Below are 13234 nucleotides of genomic sequence, written 5' to 3' on the forward strand. Positions count from 1 at the left end.
ATATATTTGAATATGACTCATTATTACATTTTGCTCAACTAAAACAGAAATGTGATCTCCAGAGGTCACTTTTTGTGGAATGCTTTGTTTAAAGGATGCTTTAAAAATCACAATAACTATTAAATCACCTAAATTACATATTCTCCCCTACTAGAAAAAATTACTGATAATTTCACATACAAAAAATACTCTCTCTAAAACGTATAGCCTTCTAACCTCCTGGCTTCATTCCTACAGGGAAATGGGCAATTGATTTTGATAACAGTAAAGATACATTTTTCTGGAAAACAATATATGGTAACATTTTCTCAATTTCCTATAACTCAAAAATGTAGTTAATTCAATATAAAGTATTGCACAGAGTACACTGTACTAGACATAAACTGTATACAATGGGATTTAGTGACTCAGATATATGACCAACTCTACAGGTGGTAATATTGATAATTATATTATTAATATTACCAGTTCAGCAGGTTTGGAGATTGGTTAATGAGAGACTTGGTTTCCTCCTGGGCCTCAGCATCCCACTCACTCCCTCTCTCTGCCTAATTGGAGACCTTTCAGTCCTAGATACCTCTGTCAAATACACCAAACTTAAACTCCTTTCACTCTTTATTGCGAAAAAAATATTACTATTAAACTTGAAAGACAGGAATAAATTATCATTGACTCAGTGGCTTAATACCATGACAGATCATGCTACATTAGAAAGACTTAGTGCTTCAAAATCATGCTGAAATTTTTGGTGAAATATGGAAACCCTTTCTTAGCGCACTTGGGGATAGGTGAGCTAATGCCATTTCAATTCCTTTTATCATTCTGGCTTGAATATCAATATCTCTCTAAATAAGCATATTTCTTATTTCCTAATTGCTTATGCCTCAAAAGTATAGAAAATGGCTATTACTTCCCACAAACTTTGCTTTTGTGACCAGGACAGTGATATTTCAAAATATCACTATTTCCAATGGGAAAACAGGCAAATGTGTGTCTTTTCGTTCACACAAAGTCAGAAAAAAATGTATTTATGTATTATAAATGTATGTATTTATACTAAAGTAATACAAAAATGACTACCAAAGATTTAGAAGTGAGTAGTTTTTCGAGAAAAAAAAAAAAATCTCGAAAAACTACTCACTTCTAAATCTTTTGTAGTCATTTTTGTATTACTTTAATATAAATACATGTTAATTTGGATTCATATGTTGTTTTTTTCTGACTTTATGTGAACGAAAAGACACACATTTACCCGTTTTCCTATTGGAAATAGTGATATTTTGAAATATCACTGTCCTGGTCACAAAAGCAAAGTTTGTGGGGAATAATAGCCATTTTCTATACTTTTGAGGCATAAGCAATTAGGAAATAACACTTACTACCCAGGAACAAAAAATAAATAAATAAATAAATAATTGTTACACGGTGTAATCAAACTTAATATATACCTAATATGATATCTGTGCAATGTTGAATATTTGGACAATACATTTTATCCTTGTGATCTGTCCTGTTTGTTGGGTTTTTTTGTGTTGTTATCTTTCCTTCTCTCTTTTTGTAACAATGTACAGTAGTGTTTCTTGTTTTAAAAACAAAAAAAAACAAAATAAAAAAACATTGTTATTGATTCAAGAAATCAATAATCGTGTAAGCCAGGGAAACCAAGGGACCCCATTGTTTCATATTGGGTATTTAGCACATAGTATTTTATGTTGCACAAATCTCTCACACAGCTTATATCTAATTTTACTGCCATTCTCTTGCATACGTCTTCTGCGTTTGTGCCTATATAGGTCTAATGGCTCCAATGGCATGTCACATGATCACATCATTTGCAATATTTTTTAAATATATTTTGTATATATTACATTTCCATAAGAATAGTATCTGTCTGAAAACTTCCTCAAGCTTACAGAGGGTCATGGTGGCAAATATTGCCTGTGGTAAGTGTTTTGCAATGGATTTGCCTTCTTACAGTTGCTTTTACATAAGGACTCCACCTCACTTTCACATTGAGGAATAAGTACAAAAAATGGAGAGTGTGATCATTGAAAAGTTAATTGTTATAATATGCATGATAATTATTAAATATGTACTGTACATTTTTGTTTGTTAATTTCTTACATTTATTGCTATAACTCTCCAAACCTCTATATGGAACCTGTTGTGCATATTTACGTTGTATATCTAGAATTTATGTCACAACTGTCCTCGTCAATTACCATTAAAGAAAATACCCATTATTGCTCATAATGTAATTATTAACCATAAAAAAACACATTACCTCAATAAGAACTAACGGTTCTGGCTTAATTATCCATAGATTCATGATGAAAAGAGATTAACAATTAATATTATGTATGCTTAAGTATTTCAAATGAATCATACATGTGTATTTGTTATAAGACAAAAAGAAACCTAACAATCCAAATTATTATTACATTTATTCATATTCTCAAAGGAAGAAAAATAAAGGTTAGGCTTTATAGTTAAAAACATATGTATAAAGAAGAAACAAAATAAAACATTCAAGAAAAAGTAATGCATTGTTAAATGTTCATAATTAATACTTGATGTGCTCTCTGGTCATAGAGTTCTGCATTAGTGAAGCAGTCTTATTAGTTAATTTTGGTTGTCACACATTATATTTACATGCGCCAGCTTCCATGTGGCTAAGTATGCATGTACAATGTTCAGCGTCTAGTTGAATATATGCTCATTACGTATTGTGACAACATCAAAAGCATGGCTTCAGTTCAGTTACTTGTAAACACACAATATAAGTTTGATAAAGCGCAGTGCATTATCGCTGTGAAGGCTGTAGGCAAAAGCTTTCGTTGTTCTGGAGGGAGCCTATCTTCTCTGGGACAGCTTTGAAGATTACATCATTGTGTCTTTGTTGAAGAGCTTCAGTGTTTGATGAGTTGAGAGCGATGAGATGTTTTAAAGAAAGAGTGAATCCAGCAACTGAATCCAAAGAGCGTGAATTCAGAGCATCCAGAGAACGAAAATCCTTGTTTTAAGTTTAAATAACATGATGTATAGTTGTTCCGTTGTACTATAAACAAGTCTTTGTTGGTCCTTCCAATGGTTCACAGTATTTGATAGGCAGTTGCATGTCATACAAAAAGGGTGGGTTAGAAATGCAATGTATCCACCTATTTCATTATCAAAGGATTTTACATTTATCATTTAAACCTCCTATTCAATATAACTTTAGTTACATTCATTAGAGAAGCATACGAATTTCAGTTTCATTCTCTATACAAAATTATGATTACAAGCATATAAAACACATCAAAGGATAATATTCAAAAATAGTTATTAGTTTATAATATTCATTTAAAACACAACAAAGCTTTCAGGTTTATTGGGAAACTTACTTAAAATAACTATTAAACTTACATCTACCAGTTATGTAATTAAAAATGATTCTTAAAGCATTCTAACTAACTTTTAACTCACTAATGGTACAACTGGAAAATCACTATAGCTTCCCTTGATAAGTTTTATGACACCTTAGGAGGCCAGACAATCAGATAGCATTTTGGAAGGCAAGCTTCAAAGAGGTAACACAGTTTGTGGCCTGTACCTTATCTAATCATTAAGCTTTGAAGTAGATCTGGTTAAGAATGTTCTGGAATCGGTGTTAACAACCCAATCACCACAGCATGTCACACAACTAAATCTCTGGGAAATGCTTATATTAAAATTAATTTAACCATGAATTTCCTTGACAAACCCACAAAGGTAATGCATACCTTTCATTATATATGCTTACATACTATGAATAACAATAACAGTGAGATACACATATGATGAGTCTTGATAGTCACAAGAAAAGTTATTGGCAAAGAACAACTCTAAAAATGAACTCTAAAACTAAAAAGATGAGCTAACCTATTGAGATAAAAGAAGGGTTTGGTCTTTTTACTATAATCAATGTGACATGAATATTAGTGCTCAAAAATATAACACTTATTTATATGTATATGGGTGTACAGTGTTGTTTATATATAGCTTTTGCTCAAAAGAGCCAACTTTCCACTGTTTCAGTATGTTTAACATATCTATATGTATGTAACATTCACAATCAGGATTCAGTCAATCACTGCCAAAAATAACCATTTCGCAATTTGAGCATTTACAAAAGGATATTTCGGTCTTTGAGCAAATTATTTTGATCAAATTGCGAAATGTAAAATATTGTAAGGCAGGCGGAGAGAGGGAGCCAGCAAGTAAGGCAGGCTGGAGAGAGGGAGCCAGCAAGCTGATTGTTTGTCACCAACCAGGAAGTGGGCACCCGGGCCTGGTCAACGTGCTGTACTTTTCCACCGAGCGAGGCTACCTGCAGTCAGGCTGGGGCCATGACCACTTGCTTTTAGAAGGTTCTGTGGATCCCTGGGACTTTCTGGCCTATAACTTTCCAGCCAGGTGAGGTATCTAGCTCCGGATTTGCTGGAGCGGGCACTGCCTCCCTCCAGCTCCCCTATAAAAGGGAGTGGGAGCTGGATACCAGAGTCGGACTGAAAGAAGGAGAACAAAATGAAGAAAAGGAACTAAAGAGAGAAAGAACTAAAGAGAACAGCCGACTAGTAGAAGCATGATCTGTGGCTGACAGCAACCTTATTAAGCAATAATTGAAGTTAAAACAACTAAATAGTTTTTCCTTGAAACCTTATCTTGCATCCTTCTTGACACCGCCACAATATCAAACAAGTACAGAACAAAACACAAAAAAGAGATAGCTTTTTCATCTTTGTGTAAAGTGATAAAATCAAATTGCAAAATGGAAAATACCAAACAAGCAAAGAAAGAAACATAAAAGAAGAGACAGTTTCTTCGGTCTTCAGTCTAGTAAAGGATCTCTGGAGCACCTTTACAGTCGGAATGAATTTCAATTGTCCGAGTTCATTCCTAATTTGGACGAAGTACCCAAAAAAAACTAACTTTCTTTTCATACAGCAGCTTACTCTGAGGCTATGCAAGGCTTCATTTTTGTCAAACAAATAAGTGCTTCTGTGTGTGTAAGGGCGTTCAACGCAATTCTAAATACCACAGCGGAAAGCCTTGTAAAAAACAAATACAGTGAATTGTATGTTTCTAAATCTAAATTTTTTATTTTTGTATTCAAGTGAGCTTTCATTATGGTTTCTTTACACAGGGTGTGTATCTAATTTGATTGAACTACTTTAATTTTACCTGACACTTATTATCTAACCAATCAAAACAGAAGGGTTTTTTTTTGGTGTTAAAAAGCAGTCTCCATCTTTATTCCACAGTTGCGCCACTGTCTTATGTTAGTTCACCACTTCCTATGATTTATGAGATTATAAACATTAAATAAGCATACTTTCTTTTGCTTAAAAAACAGTGATTAGACAAACGCAGATTGACATTTTCAATTTAAACACTGTGTATTCAGTAGTCTTATAATATTAATAAAACAATACCTTTTTAATTGTTAGTTTTTTCCTCTAAAACTGTATTTTCTAATTAACAAGACGAGAACATTATTTCAAACTCACTTGAAGTTTAATGTTTGAGGTGACTACCCTCCTAAATTGTTTACCACAACCCCTTTGCAAATGAGTGCATGGTCTCAATTGGTTAACTTCCTGCATAAATATCAAATGCATAAATAATGAATCAATGACGTGTATCTCATAAATATAATTAAATGATTTTTTTTATTAATTCAATAAAAAAAAAGATTGTATTAAAAAGGTTTGTATTTCACTTGATGCCCATTTTAAACACCCCGCAAACTGCAATTCGCAGATTGAGTAGCATCTTCAAAATGTGTTTGGGAACTATGCATTTGCTCAAAGCACATTTCACAATTTGATTACATCACTTTACTCAAAGACCGAAGAAGCTGTCTCTTCTTTTTTGTTTCATTTCGTTGTTTGATATTTTGTAAATGCTCAAATTGTAAAATGGTTATTTTTGAATCCTGACTATCAGTTTAATATGTGTAAGGTATAAACCACGATGGGCATGCAGTTCCCATGATATATACCACGGCCCGAAGTGGTTTATACCGCTTATAACACGGCTACCTGTCATTTGTGGGAAACATAATTAAAATAATTAAAACACATTTAAATTAAGACAAAACCATAAACTTTTATTGTGTATACAACCACAGTGTAACATGGTCCCAAATTTAACTTAATTCAATTCATTGTTTATTAAAAATAAATTGCACACGTTAGTTTATTATGAATTTCTGCATTGAAAGTGCCATCTCACTAGAAATTGAAGGACTGTATACAAGTTGTGATGATGGGTGGAGCTTCAAATGACACTAAGGAAGCAAGGAGAGCAGCTGCGATGGAGACTGAAACCGGATCTTGAGGTGAGTTCGTAAACTTGTTGTATGCGGGGCACACATATTATAGTACGTTTTCAGCCTTTTGAATCTCAAAATATGTTTTTGTTAGTTGTCGGACACCCTCGCGTCCAAGTCGTGCCAGATTAAGTTGACGATGCTTTTTTAAGAGATTGCCTGACTGACAGGAATATATTGTTGCTGGTTTTAAACTCGCTGTCAGCAGAGATGTTAAAACGTATACTGTTAAAATATGTATTTAGTCTAGCTCAGCGTTATAAAACTGGAGTCTGAATACTGGTCCTCAGTTGAATTTCTTGCACTGGCATGTTGTTGAGATTTTCTGGACTTATTTCCATAAAATGAATGTCCATATTTTATTCTTTAAGTACATTAACCAGCCCATGCTGTAGTTTTTTTTTTTTTTTTTAATTTGTTTGTGATTTTTTTTCAATCTTTGTTTTCTTCTGTTTCATTTAGCTGTTCCTCATTTACTGTTATGTGTCTATTCTTGCTGGTGCACTTATTTATTATTATCATTGTCATTCAGATGGACTGCTGTCGTCACTCAGAAAGTTGGTGTTGTACCAGTTATGTGGATTTTCATCACAAAATATATTAAAGGAAATAAGTGAAATGCCACTTATTTTTGGCAGTTTGTCATGGAATTTAGAATGCAGTGGTGCATAGTGATTTTATTCAGTGTGATTCGGCTCATTATTATGCAAGCCATGGTATAAGCTATATATATATATATATATATATATATATATATATATATATATATATATATATATATATATATATATATACGCATGGTCATGTGATGCTGTTTAACCAATCAGAGGTGGTTATTTTTCCAAGCCGTGTTTTATATATATATATATATATATATATATATATATATATATATATATATATATATAAAAATACATATATTCTGAAATATACCTATATTTCTTGTATGATTTTACACAAGTGAAAAATGTGTTTGGAAACATATACAAACTGTAAAAAAATTCTCAAATATGTATTGTAATATAACATAGGAAAACATATTTTGTACTACATATATTTTCCAGTATATTGAAACATATATCAACATGTTTTCCCAATATATTGCAATATATTTAATTTCCATAAGGGTTCTTTTTTATTGTATTACACCTGTAACTAAATACAGTATACCTCCTAAAGCATGGGTGTTCTCGTAGTGTAAAGTAGAGACCCACTTGCTCTTAAATACCATTTTTTTCTTTACTGCTGGATTCTGAACTGTTTAAACAAACTAATAGTGAAAACAATTACTTAATTCAATGTACAATTTTGTTTTTATATTTTCAGATAAACTTTTTTCAGACGTAACATTTGCAGCCCAAAACAACACTACTGGCTAATGTGCAGTACATCCACTTGAAGATAGTTCTTTTGTGACTTTGATTTCTGGTGTGGCTGGAGGCTAGCACATTTCTCATTACCAAAGCTTATAGCATATATAGCATGCGTACAATTTTGATGCGGTCTGGCAGGTGTCAGAGGCAGCCTAAAAAGGCTAAAATGATTTAGCTCTCGACATTTGCTCTTATATTATATATAGGGGTCTATTTTAATGATGTAAACAGTGGAGGATCTTAATACCACCACCCTTTTAGCCTTTTTTAAAATTTTGTTTTTACATTTTTACATTGGTCTTCATAAATTAAAGATACTGACAGAGAGTAGTTTTACTGATGAACTGTTCTTTATATTGAGCTCATGAAAAGGAGGAATCTGGTGATCCAAAGTGCACGATAACCCCTGCAACAACAAAGAGTAGCTCAACTATTATTATGGCATGTTCAGTGGTCGCTTTGAATACCACCTGGCACTCACACAGACCAATCTCCCAATGGTACCAGCTAAGAGTGATTACCTTTAGTAACTGGTATGTCTCTTGGCCTGGGCTCTGTGTTTTGCTGTACATTGTCAGGTAAAGTATGTGCTTTGGGTGGATGATGTCATTCTGGATAAATGGTCAGCTAACTACTATTTATTTCTATATTGACCTGGAGATTAATTTGAGGCACAATTTATGCTTTTGTGCAGGTTTAAAGCACTGCATTCCTAGAAATCATGGCAGTAAAAAAGTGCTCTGAAGTCTGATATACATTCTTATTGATTGGTCTTTAAATGTATTTTACAGATCTCGGCCTTGACACTCTCTGAATTTAAAATTATCTGTGCTCAGGGTGTAATTTTAAGCAAAAGGTGGGTCATTTATCTCTCTAAAGTGCTGATGCCTTCATGAGAAGGGTGATATCAATAAACTAGAAAGAAAGATTGATATTGCAGGGATGGACTCATTTTGCACAGCAGTTTCACCCATTTCAGGTTTTAATATATGCATGATTAGCACCCGTGTATAGGTAACAAGCTCAGTTGTGTCCTGTTAAAGCTGGAATGGATCAAACTGCTATAAGAGTCTTATTTCCATCCCTGTATGGAGGCAGAAGTGTAGGTTAAGTCTTGCATCTCAGTGGTATTGCTGTACAACCCTAGAAGGGACTTATCTAATATTTGTATATATATATATATATATATATTTTCTGACGTGTTAATTTGTTTTTAGTGTAAAGGGTAGGAAATGTATTAGTAATGTACTTATACTGTATCAATAAAAAAAAACAATAAAGCAGACATTATTGTATCTGTTGCTAACCCCTGTATTGGCTTGTTATTTTTAAATGTAAGTATTTATTTTATGTGAACAATTGTTTATGGTTAAATGCAGATTAAATGAAAGTACAACAGTTCATATATTTCTAATCACATTGTTATACTCTGCATGTTATAAAACATGTCCCGGTCATGACACATGATACAAAAACAACTTAGGCATAACCTTTCTTTATTATTAAGATAAGCTGGTACCCAACCTGCTGAAAAAAAATGAAGACAGTGTATTCCAAATCATATACATTATCCTTGCTGAGATTAAATTAGTTCCCACCACTGTACAGTTTGCAAGTGTATTATTTGGACTGTGCCTGTGTGTTACGTCATAATTTGTGCTTCTCTGTTTTAGGAGGTGACTGTGTACCAGAGAGCAACTGTCAATACACTTGCCTGTCCCAGGATTTGCGAACAAAATCTCTTCAGCAGCTTCTAATTGCGCAGTGCGGCAATACAGACACATCAGCTTCTTTAACAAATGTAAGTGATCCATTTAGCAGATATTTATCAGATTATTATCTCATCATGAAAACAAAATCTTAGGTAAGCAATAATTCATGAAGCATTTAACAGCTGGTTGGTGTGTATTATTGTATGTTTATAATAACGCTAAATAATTCCTTAAAAGAAGCATTACCAAGCTAGACGGTTTCATCTCAGGACAACTGGAATCTTAAAAGCAGCTTGCCAAGTACTGCTGTAATTTGAAATTGGTTTTGAATTTATAATACACAGGAGAGTAGTAGACCAGAAAAGACAATAGATAAAGGCACTTTACCTGATTACATGACATAACAGCGAGTCCACGTCACTGCAGGGGCCATTACAACGACTGCCCATAACAGCATAGTGACTGCCTATAAAATCGCTGCTCTGTTTGCATTCTATCACTACAATAAACTAGACCTTATTTTTACTACCTTTACACGCAAGTGGTGTGTGTTTTTCTTACAACATATTGGGTTATTTAAAAATAAAAATAAAATAAACAGTTAAATACATCCAGTGTAACCATATCCATAAGGTTATCACTGAAATCACAAGTCCTAAATCAGGTGGGAATAAATGGGAATTACAGTACTACCTTCAGATTCATTAGATTTATAATTGGGGTTTATAAATATTTGATTCTGTATGGATCAGTCACAGGCGTTCATGTACAGTAGGAATGGTACTTCTATTTCTTTGTAGAAATTGAAGTTGCCCTTGTAAGATTTCTGTTGGCACATCATAGTTTAGCTTTTCATAGATCTCTCATTATACTACAGTGTAATATTGACAAGTTAATAAATACAAGGATGTGTTAGAAGAGAAATCAGTAATGACTTTGCAGGTTTTAGTTTGTTCAGCTCCATGCGGCATAACCATATTGCATCTAACAGATTGGAGTTGTCTTGCCTGAAGACATTGATTGAATTCATCTTGTATCATACGCTTAACTGGCTTGAGATCTGACAATTTGGCAGTGTGACAGTAATATACTGTAGAACACCATAGCAAATATAGATCAGCCTGTAGTGCATTTATTTCTTCCCTGACAGGGGTTAGGGACAGTAGATGGGAACTAGCCATCAGTCAGTATGTTTATATGGCCACCAATTTTACACTTTAGCATTCTGAATCTATTTACACTACATCTTTAAGATATGTCAACAGTATTCAAAATATGAAGAGGATAGGTTTCTTTTTTAAAAACATTAATGTGGAAAGAGCAATTTTTGAAGCGCTGCTTCAATGACGCGTGTGCTCTCGACCAGTAACAGCCAACATCTCTGTGACGACTGCATTGTTTTGATATGAGAGAGAGAGAGAGAGAGAGAGAGAGAGAGAGAGAGAGATTGTGGAAGTGCTGGATCCTTGCATTTGTAAATGCGTGTAAATGTTTACAAGGGCAGAGATTCAACACTACCACAGTATCGCGGTGCAGGTATATATATATATATATATATATATATATATATATATATATATATATATATATATATATATACACACACACACACACACACACACACACACACACACACACACACACACACTATCTATCTATCTATATATATATATATATATATATATATATATATATATATATATATATATATATATATATATATATATATACACACACACACACACACACACACATACAGTGTCTTTATAAAGTCTTCACACCCTTTCAAAATTTTCATCGTTTGTTGCCTTATAGACTGGAATTAAAATGCATTATTTTTTATTTTTTTTAAATATATCTACACATCCTACCCCACAACTTTCAAGTGAAAAAAAAAAATCTACAAATGTGTAGAAAATTAATTAAAAATTAAAACTGAAATAGCTTGGTTGGATAAGTGTCCACCCCCGTTGTAATAGCAATCCTAAATTAGCTCAGGTGTAACCAATTGCCTTCAAAATCACACACCAAATTAAATGACCTCCACCTGTGTTAAATTGTAGTGATTCACATGATTTCAAGATAAATTCAACAGTTCCTGTAGGTTCCCTCTTTTGGATAGTGCATTTCAAAGCAAAGACTCAACCATGAGCACCAAGGAGCTTTCAAAAGTACTCTGGGACAAAGTTGTTGAAAGGCACAGATCAGGGGATGGGTATAAAAAAAATATCAAAGGCCTTGAATATCCCTTGAAGCACGGTCAAGACGATTATTAAGAAGTGGAAGGTGTATGTAACCAACAAGACCCTGCCTAGATCAGGCCGTCCCTCCAAACTGGATGACCGAGCAAGACGGAGACTGATCAGAGAGGCTACCAACAGGCCAATGGCAACTTTGCAAGAGCTACAGGCTTTTATGGCCAAGACTGGTCAAAGTGTGCATGTGACAACAATATCCCAAGCACTCCACAAATCTGGCCTGTGTGGCAGGATGTCAAGAAGGAAGCCATTACCCAAGAAAGCCCACCTTGAATCCCGTTTGAAATATGCAAAAAAAAAAAAAAAAAACTCAGGAGATTCTGTAGCCATGTGGCAAAAAGTTTTGTGGTCTGTCAAAACTAAAATGGAACTTAATGGCCTAAATGCAAAGCGTTATGTTTGGCGCAAAACCAACACAGCACATCACCCAAACCTATCCCAACAGACTCACAGCTGTAATTGCTGCCAAAGGTGCTTCCAGCAAGTATTAACTCCAGGGGGTGGAGACTTATCCAATTATTGTCTTTCAGTTTTGTATTTTTAATATATGGTGTATAGATAAGTGGAAAAAAAATCCTCATTTAAATGCATGAAACTCTGAGGCACTGGCACAACAAAATGTGAAAAAAGTTAAAGGGGATTGTGACAGGATTGAAAGGAGTCCCTGTCGTAATTTGCCCTCCCGACCACCGGCAGCGCTGTGTAGGGTTGACCGTGATTGGATCAGGAGGCTGAACTCTGACCATACAGGAAGTTCCGGGTCTGGTGGCCATCTTGGCCCAAGGTAGAACCATGCGGCCGTCAGGTCCCATCATTGCAATCAGCTGTGCTGTTCTCGTTGATTGGCTGACGTGGGGCAGCGTTCTGATTGCAGGGGTGGGACTTGGCAGTATTTAAGCAATATGGTTTTGCCATTCGGTCTCCCTGGGCTGAACTGAAAACACATGCTGTGCTTGTTGCGTTGCTTTTATTCACTGCTGTTATTCACAGAAGCTTGAAAACCTTGGACACTGTGTTAGATTACCGGAGTGAGGAACCGAGGACTGGCCATTAATCTGTGGAAGGGAGCTAAGAAGCGGTGAGAGGAAACCCACTGCAGTAGCTCAAAGAAACCCAGTGCTTCCTTTGTTGTTATTTATTTTGTAACCGTGACATTTTTTGTTTTATTTCAAACCTGAGTTTACCATTGCTGGTATTCCAGGTGGTTTTCTTGTTTATTTTTTGCAATACTGGACTGTTCTATTTTTATTGTTTGGTAAAATAAAACCCTGCCCTGATACCATTGATGGTACAGGGCTCTAAGGACTAAACTCCATTTCCGGCTCCTGTGTGCTGTCATTTCTGGTCCTTCCCAAAAGCTCCACCCACTACCCTCCCACAGGGATGTAGACTTTCTACAGGCATTATATACACAGATTTCCTGAGGTTTCCCCCTAAAAAGTTAAAATATGTGAGTAGGGGGGTTTTCCTTACCCGAGTGCTGAGAGGTTTGTATTTAGTTCTGTGGCATGAGTGATCAGGTTGGAGAGGCTGGGCTCT

General features: G+C 34.6%; 1 long non-coding RNA gene across 1 annotated transcript; it reads left to right on the top strand.

The window, feature by feature from the left end:
• The first annotated feature begins 6323 nt into the window (after nt 1-6323).
• On the top strand, nt 6324-12724 carry LOC121315288. Its single transcript, XR_005950231.1, has 3 exons — nt 6324-6361; nt 9399-9526; nt 12686-12724. It is a non-coding gene; the product is annotated as an uncharacterized LOC121315288 (long non-coding RNA).
• Nucleotides 12725-13234: the final 510 nt, after the last annotated feature.

Source organism: Polyodon spathula, chromosome 5 (assembly GCF_017654505.1).
Source record: "Polyodon spathula isolate WHYD16114869_AA chromosome 5, ASM1765450v1, whole genome shotgun sequence".
NCBI classification, from domain to species: Eukaryota; Metazoa; Chordata; class Actinopteri; order Acipenseriformes; family Polyodontidae; genus Polyodon; species Polyodon spathula.